Genomic DNA, 9,858 nt, shown 5'->3' on the forward strand with positions numbered 1-9,858 from the left:
TCTATGTGTTGGGTTTATAGAATTAACATTTTATTGGAAGGAAACATAAATTAGGAAATGACTGGCAAGATGTGATTTAATGGTGTAGTGATGGAAAGCAAGTAAGGTGATTGGATTTCCAGTGGCTAGGAAAAGTGACAGATTTTGTGACAGATTGTGAGAAAGAACACTAGGTGAGGTGACATTCTCAGTTCCTGAATGCCCAGGAACCAGTCCATAATACTGTTTGCTGGTAGTACAAAAATAATCAATGTCTTACATGTCTTCAATAAGCAGGAGATATTGATAATAGAGATAAAAATTCAAAGTGATGATAGTTACCATCATCACTGTCATCTAGAAAAGTCATCCACCCAATTTTCCTTATACATTTAGGCTAAAGTGGGGGCTTTAGGAATCAGTGAAGAGCTGAACAGCCAAAAGGCTACTTTTGGAGGATTGAAAACCTTTAAGAAAGCTGCATTTATGACCCAGTAACATGCAGGTTAGTTGTGGACTGACTGGATAAACTAAAGGTAGGGGCTTAGAAAGGCCTCTGAGAACTGGGGCAAATGGGAGGGAGCAGTTTGGACTTCCCTCCCTCTGTTGATTTCAACAGGACTCCTGTGGACTCTGCTAGACTCAATTAAACAAGACCATGTTACTCCTCTGACCCAAATCCTTTACTCAGTTCTCACATCATGTCATACTTGGTCCCTGGGTCCCTGTGTGATATAAGCCACCTCAGCCTTTGGTTGTATAGTTTTCCATTCCTCTCTCCTCACCCTGCCATTTCAATTTCTTCATCAATGGTTCCCTTGGTGCTTCTCAAACACACAGTATTTCACCAGCCATTGTCTCTGCTTCCCAAATGCCAGAATTACAGCTGCACACCACTGTGCATGGCATCCATCTCTGTCTTTTAATGGATTTACATTTAAGACTTATATCAAAGGTAACTCTGGATGATGCTGGCTGATTCAGATCTTCTCTCTTGTCAGTTGCTCTCAGCAACCCCCTAAGAATCCAAGCAATGCAGCATCCTAAGAAAAAACAAGGTCTGAAATAATCTGCTCTGTGTCCTTATTTCTTCTAGAGAGAAAGACCACAGTGCCAACCCAAGTTTAGCAACCCAAGATCCAAGGTATGTAAAGACGTTTGGTCTCTCTCAGTGTGGAACACACACAGATGAGACTCCATCTGTCCTGTGTAGCTTTTCTGAACCTGAGGGAATCAGATCACTGTGAGTCCCTTGATATCTGCATGGGTAATAATCTTCTTGGATTTGTGTGAGTCTGTTTCAGAAGACAGATCTGAGCAAGAGTTAGCGTGGCTTTCCAGGGTCACTGATAAGCTAGACTGAAGTCCCCCACTGTGTGGTTTTTATGTCTGTCGCTCTGTTCCACTTTATGTTACATTGATTTCCTGTAGTTTACTTGAAACTACATGTTTGAAGAATTCAATCTTTCTTTTCCCCTGTTAGTGTTTTTGAGTGTATCAATTTATAAAGCTGTTCAGGCCACTGTAGTACACATGTGACTCTTACCATGGTCCACTGTTAGTGAAGTGTGCATGCCTCACTCCTGCATGGATCCCTCGCCCTTTATATTTTTTAGGTAATGTTCTCTGGGGTGTTTGGTGGTGTTGTAATTTGCATTGTGATCATCCAGTTGGAAGCAGGTAAGGCATGTAAAGGAAGAGAGGCAGTTGTGTTGGGCCATATTTTCATTCTTAGTTTATCCTAGAGTAGATATAGCTATGAATTGTGACTTTGGAAACAACACACAGTGTCCCCTGGCTCTGCTGCCTTAGCTCCTGACAATCCATTTTCTTGTTCTTAGCAATACTTCGAATTATAAAACATTATTGTGTTTTTTGTTAGTATGCTGGGTAAAATAATTTTTATTGATTTCATTTTAAACTTTAAAGTTTGTAGTGAGTTAAAATGTCCTTCAACATAATTATAGGTCATATTTATTTTCATATTGTAAAGTGCTAGTTAATCTGTTGAACATTTTAAAAACTGGATTCTTTTTTGAGAATTTCATATATGAGCACTGTATTTACATAATTTTCCCCTTTCTCTTCTTCCTCCCACTCTTCCCAACCTCCATACTTTTCAAATACATCTTATTATTTAATTATTGGTCATATATGTATGTATATATGTATACATGTATAAGTATATATGTATATACAAATACTGATAAAGTGTTTTGAGTTCTATTAGTATACCTCTTATGTATACATGTTTAGAACTGATTGATTATCTTCATGCTGATAAATCAATTTATAAAATGATCATTTACTTCATGTTGATAAATTAATTGTTAAAACACATATTTTCAGTATTAATACCTGTGTAGATTTATGAATATTACTTCATACCTTACTCACTGACTTTCAATATTAGTTATTAGTCATGTTATATCACAAAACAAAACATAAGTGTTGATAAGATCAAGAAGTTTAACATTCTCCTCTAAACACACATCTGCAAGGTTTCAGGCATCCTTTATGTCTTCTAGTAACTTTTTAGTCTTATTTCCAGTTGAGATCTTCATACATTTAGATTTTATTATTGCAAAATAATACAAAGAATCAAATTTTATTTTTTCAAAAGGTTATTTCATCCTCAAATCATTGCTATAAAACTACCTAATTCCACTATTATATGTGCATATTTCTGTGTATGCTTACAAACTACAAATTACTTATATATGCTTTAAGCTTTATTTTCCCCTCTTCCTCCTCTTCTTCCGTTTCATCCTTCTCCTATTCCTTTCTGAAACAAATTCTCACTATATCGCACAGGCTGGCCTCAAACACTATATTGCTAGAGTGAGCCCAATCTTGTAATTTTTCTGCCTCAGCCTCCTGATTGTTGGGGAGGCAGGCTTATGCCACTACCAAAGGCTGTTGTCTATTCTTGAGCAATTGTTCATATCTAATTACCACACTCTTTAGCTTCCATGTTTTAGCTTTCAAATATAATTTCTTATTATTTGGAGAAGGAGAGAAAATTCTCCTGTTCATAGAGCCATTGTATAGTTTAATTTTGCTGTTTCTTGCTCTAACACATTACATTCCCAAATAAGATAATAAATCTCTTTTAATTTATACTATTTTATGTCCTCAAAATATACATTTCAATTATTTTAACTGAATTATACTTTAGTTTTATATTGTACTTTATTTTTTCTTTTATCTTCATTATTTTCTGTCTCTATTTTCTTTGTTGTTTTCTTTCTTCTAGTATTGATGAAGTCATATTCTATACCTAGTGGCAAAACCTGATGATGAAAACAGAATCAATAACATAAGAAATCTTAGTGTTCAATAAATATATTATATAGCCAATATAAAATGTATTAAATTAGATTTGTTTGTATAGAAAATGATGATCTGATGTTAGTTCAGCTATGAACATGTGCTAAGAACTGCTTTCTCTCAGTACTTCAAGGATATTGATATGCTTCCATCTTGTATGTAGGATGTTTGTTTTCCCCCTAAGGACTCTTCTTTATGATATGAAGAAGTCCAAGGCACCATGGGAGAATCACAGGGTGTTCCAGCTGATAGTGTCAAACTGAGGTTAACAGCCAACAGTTAAGAGTAACAACCAACCATACATGCAAAGAAGCTTTTGGGGATGGCTTCTGTGCAGCCCCCATGACCAGCCTATGAGGAAACTACAGGCTAAAACCAACAGGACCCTGAAAACTCATGACCTGGGTCTCCTAGGTCTACCACCAGCCATGTGAGTTGGAGCAAAGTGTATGGTTGATCTGTAAACTAATACTAATAACACTTAACACTAGAGGGTTGGTGTGAGTTAGCATGAGAATTCCCCATGGCATTATTAAGTTCACTTTACTTGTGATGCTGTGTACCAAAGACAGTTAAGTGCTAAAATGTTGTTCAAAGTCAGCTATGGAAATGTATATGTAAATTCAATTTTCAATCCTGTTCTCAATTCAATTTCATTGCTAAAAGTAATCACCATAGCAACCCATAAAGCTACCTATTCTCACACAAGGAACCTAGAGATTCAGTACCATCCTTTGGTGTGTCTCAGTTTAATTCAAGCAAGACTTGGCAGCAGGCAAAAAGTTGTGATGCCATTTAAAGCACAAGTATTAAAAAATGTGTACCACTGGTTTTGAATACCTGAGCTCAGAGCAGTTTAAACAGATGCCTCACTGTGTCAATATGAGAGAGAACGGCTAGTTCTCCTTGGCCCCCCTCTCTCATAATGCTGTTTTTAGAAAATGATTTTTACTAAAATAGCATACCCTATATGAATCTTGTTCAAATGCCAGAGTGGCTCTTGGAAGCAGACTGTAGTTATAGTACATATTTTCATGGCGATACCAAGGAGAAAGGAGCTGAGTAACAGAAGGAAGTTCAGTGATGGAAGGGGGTCTTTATGCAGAAATATTTGTAATTCCCAAGATACCCATAGAAACTTCCTCCACACTGCTCGGTGATAGAAAATGGTGTGTGATAAAATGATGTTACAGGGCAAAGGTCACCAGCAGCAATTGTAAACATGGCCGTGTCTTTGTAGCAAGGATGGTATGAATCCAAAATTATTGCCAAGGTTCTACTTCTAATACGTGGGGAATAAAACGAAAAGGAAGTTTCCTTCAGTCTTTGCTTTAACATTGTGTGTTGCAGATGTGTTGACTTTCTAATCATCACTTAAACACTTAATGTGCTGATTATGTCATGTGTTTGCTGTGCACACAATGGCATCCCAAGTGCAACACTTTTGCCTTCTTTAATCTTAAGAACAGCCTCTTGAGGCAAATGCTTTTTCATGTACAGTAGAAGAAATTCAAGTATGGAGAAAGAAACTCAGTTGCTAGGCTAGACCTTTTGGATGTGTGGGGAGACAAAAGTCAGATCATTAAAAAGCTTGTATATTTATTAATATTACTCTTAACATCATTAATTACTGATAATGTTTACCTGTCCATGTGTCAGGAGTGAGCAAAGAACTTCCCCTGGACATGCCAGAGTGATAGAATTGAGTGAGATGAGGTTGGGTTTCACAGTGTGTGTCAATGTTATTTAATTCCTTGACTGTATTAACCCTTAGTTTACCCTTAGTAAACCCCAACTGTGTTTGGTCCTTAGGGAATTCTTTGGGTGCCTTGCAAAACAACATTAAAATTCAAGATTTCATAGAACCATAGAAGTGGGAAGAGTCTTGAGCCTTTTGTGTCAATGCATTGGAAGATGAAATCTTACATCTACAGAACACTAAAGCTGTGTTATTGTCTTCTGGTAATAACAGGTAGTAACAGAGATTATCCAAGTTACTTTTGTATACCAGAGGCTTTGCCCTTGATTAGTTATATGATTCTGGCCGAGGTATGGGATCTCATGTGATAAACTGGTAAGTCTCTGGTCTCTCAGAGTCTTCACAGTGAGTCTGTATAGAGTATTAATAGAAAATCTCTCAGAGTCTTATTACAGAGTCACAAGGGTACAACACAAGGATTTCATACAGACCTATGATATTGAACACAACTGTAAAAACTATTATTGTTCTTTTTCCCTTCATTTCCCAGTGCTCTCTCTCTCTCTCTCTCTCTCTCTCTCTCTCTCTCTCTCTCTCTCTCTCTCTCTCTCCATTTCTGCTCATATTTTGAGATTAGTTCTTTTTTTATTAAGTTATTTATTTACTTTACATCCCAATTACAGCTTCCCCTTCCTCCTCTTCTTTCAGTCCCTCTCTCTCGCCATCCTCCCCTAACCCCCACCTTCATCCTTGACATATCAAGGTGCTGTAGTATTAGGGCATCTTCTCCTACACAGGCTAGACAAGACAGAGAAGTTAGGGAAAGGGATTCAAAGGCAGGCAATGTAGTCAGAGACAGTCCATGCCTCTGCTTTAGGAAACCCACATGAAGACCTAGCTGCACAACTGTTATATATGTGTAGAGGACCAAGATCCATCACATGCATGGTCTCTGGCTGGCAATTCTGTCTCTATGACCCTCCTATGGGGCAAGGTAAGTTCACTCTGTAGGTTTTCCTGTGGTGTCCTTGACGCCTCGGGCTCTGATAATTCTTCCTCATCCTCTTCCATAGGATTGCCCAAGCTCCACTTAATGTTTAGTTGTGGGTCTCTGCATCAGTTTCCATCAGTTCCTGAGTGAGGCCTCTTGGATGACAGTTATACTAGACTTCTGTCTGTAAGTATAGCAGAACATCATTTATAAATAGTGTCAGGGGTAGGCTCCCTCTCATGGCATGGGTCTCCAGCTGGCCAGTCATTGGTTGGTCCTTCCTTCAAATTCTGCTCCATCTTTTACCCTTGAATATCTTTTAGGTAGGACAAATTATTTGTCTAAGGTTTTATGGCTGGGTTGGTGTTCCAATCCCTCCCTTAGAAGTCTTTCTTGTTTACAGAAGATGGCTCGTTCAGGATTCATATTCCCCATAGCTAGGAGTCTTGGCTAGAGTCACCCTCATAGATTCATGGGAATTTCCATTTTTCTAGGTTTTTAGAAGAGATGCCGCCCCCATCTAGTTGTCTTTCCAAGTACTCTGTCCCTCTGTCTTCCCCCAACTTCATCCTTCCTGTTTCTACCCCCACCCCTCCTCCACCCAGTCTCCTCCCTCCATCCACAACCCTCATATATAATCCATTTCCCCTTCTCAGTGATAATTATGTGTCTCCCTTTGAATCCTCATTGTTACTTAATGTCTTTAGGTTTGTAGTTTGTAGCATGGTTTGTTATGTAACCTGAGCTGGCCTTGAAGTCACTGAATAGTCCAGGGTGTCTGGAACTCAAAATCGTCCTAACTTTACTCTCACCCAATCAAAGCTATACCATCATTTGTTGCTTAAATTCATAACAGAAACAAATGTTAGATTTCATGCAGAAGATAGTAAAAATAAATATATAGTGAGCTTTTGATTCTTTAAATCTCAATCTACAGATCTGTATATGAAAGGGAAAACCTGCTCCTGGATTAAAACTATGTTCCTTTAACTCAATCTTTATCTTCAGAGAAGCTCCTGTAAATGACAACACTCAGGGGATACTGTGTCTTGATGAATATTTCCTCATTCAAGTTCTCATAGGCTGTTGTTACTTTTTAAAATAGCTGTTTTGTTTAGTAGCATTCAGTGTAACAAATGCCAAAAGTTATAAGGTTCTTTGGCATTCAGCTATCAGATAGCTCTCAGCTCTCTTCATCCTTCTCAGTCTTCTGAGCGACCCATATGAGGCTTCCTAAGTATTCCCAGAGGACTCTGATATCTAAGCTTAATTCTCAGCCATCATCACCCATTGGCTTACTCCGTATAATCAGTGGCTAAAGAATGAAAGACTGTTGGATGAGAAGTAAGCATATAAGAACTAATGAGTGATGAACTGAGCTCTTGGCTACCCTGGGCTGTTGAAAACATTTTTTGTTTGTTTATTTTTTCCAGTGCCTAGGAAATGTTGATATATCTAACGTGGATGCTGGTGTACATCCAGATACCTTTTCTTCCAGTTCATGGCCCTGTCTGGGGAGAAGTAGTACCTCTGTCCTTTCTTAATGGAAGATGTCACAAGCATTATGTAAGTAATGAACACAATTGATACTAACCTACCTCTCATATCCATGGACTTTATCTAGATATGTTATTATGCTAGGCAGGATTCAAAAAGGTATGGAATATACAACTACTATATTATTTTTTAAAGGTTTTTGCAGTACATGAAAATATTTTCCTTTGAGGCAGACATGGGTAGGAAAAAAATCAGAATTAAGAAAGGCAACTGCCCCAGCTTGGTAATGCACGCCTGGGTGATCTATATTGGCTACAAAGTTTTTATTGGTTCATTAGTGTTATAAACAGAACTGGGTACCAATGCTGGGGAATGATCCTGGAGTGTTATGATGTATAGCTGAGCAAGGCAGCCAAGAGCACTGTCATTTTAGGAAATGCTGAGAAGCTGGAGGTTCTAATGGCTCTCATGAGGATTAAACACAGTTCATATTTCTCTTCACGAAGGATTAAGTGAAAGATGGTACCTGACTAATTCACTGTCAAAACTAAGTATTTATTCACACCCTATTGCCTATATTTTTCTGCTGTGGCATCAAATATTCATGATTCATTCACAATGTTTATTTTTCTTGTTCATTTTAAGTTACATAAGTAATAAATGTTTGTTGTAAAAATCATAAAAAGTATCAGTAAAATAAACCTCTCCTTCTCCCAATTTGACCTTTCAAGGGAACAGGCTTTACTCTTCATACTCTTCATATGCCTTCCCACCTTTTAGATTTCTAAGTGTGTACATCCACATACATGTGTTTAGTCATAGGTATTTAAAATAAGATGATTTTATATGTATTTTTCTGTTATTGGCCCAATTTCACCCAAGATAACTGTTTCCTATCTCATGTCTAGCAGAAGCTAATGAATTCTTGAAATTGTGCATTCCTCATCTGACTACAGTGTGTTCATATCTCATTTACCTAATGCCTAGGATGTAGGTTATTTCTCACCCAACAGTGATTAGCTGGGAGTATGTCTTCCTCTGAGAGTGCTGTGTGGTTGTTCTTTCAAATACTTTGAGACTGCATTGGGTGAGTCAGATACATTGTGTAACAAATAACCTTCACATTTCTGCCGAGAATGCTAAGAATTCCCAGTGCCACCGAATCTAATGCACTCAACATCAAAATAGTCTAAGAAGAAAGACATCGCACAAGAATGTTTTCTCAGCAGAGCACCTAACATATCAAAACAGAATAGTTAAAGGGCAATTATTCAAAGCTAAAGATCTTGTTCTCATTAAGTGTTTGATCTGTTAAGTACTTTCTCAGCTCTTAAATCCTGGTTTTCATGTCAACAGTTATTTGATATGGTTTAGGACACCTGCTGGTGTGAGGGAGAAGCTTGAATATCTGGAACTACTGATGGTTGACACTGTGTCTGCCTTTCTCCTAGGAATTCCACGGGTACCTTCTCCAGGCCTCTTGACTACTGTTTTTAGTTTAGTTTTGTTTTGTTTTGACTTTGGAGATGAGTTCATGTTCTGATGTGGCTCTCGTAATTAGCCTGGGCATAGTGGACTTGTGAATGAATTCTCTAGAAGTGTTGTACCTCAAAGCCATATCTTGGGCCTTCTGTCTTTAATATGCACTATCTCCCTTGCTGCCACTGAGGCATAAATTGGGACCTATCTGGTACTCACATGGACTCATCCCAAGGGGCCAGGGAGTTAACGTTAAGCTAGCTAGAACTTTAGTCACAAGATATTAAAAATAGTGAATAACTTCTCTCACCTCCTTTATCCATTTTACCAACAGACTGTGTCAAGAGCCATTATATCAATGGCTCTTGGACTTCAGTGGTGTCGACCTGAAATTTTATCATCTCAGGAAGCTGAAGTTGGATGGTGGTAAGTTTAAGTTTATAGTCAGCCCGAACAACTGATTGAGACCCTGCCTCAAAATAAAATGTAAAAAGTTTAAAAAACTGGGAGTCATAGAGTGATTGTCTAGCATGCACTAGGCTCTACTCCAGGTTCAATTCCCAGTAAACACACACACACACACACACACACACACACACACACACACACACACACAGAGAGAGAGAGAGAGAGAGAGAGAGAGAGAGAGAGAGAGAGAGAGACAGAGACAGAGAGAGACAGAGAGCACACAGACAGATACAGAGATGTTCAGTATTCCTTTGGACCTCAGAAGGTTGGACAATTAGTAGCTCTTTATGTTATCATATAATGTCATATAATACTTTTCTCTGGCAAGCATCACCCTACACTTGCATCACTGTCTTTTCCATGTATCTCTGCCCTTGTTTCTGTTTTCTTGGCTTGTAGTCATTAGTACGGAGCT

The sequence above is a fragment of the Arvicanthis niloticus genome, chromosome 2, assembly GCF_011762505.2.
Source record: "Arvicanthis niloticus isolate mArvNil1 chromosome 2, mArvNil1.pat.X, whole genome shotgun sequence".
NCBI lineage: Eukaryota > Metazoa > Chordata > Mammalia > Rodentia > Muridae > Arvicanthis > Arvicanthis niloticus.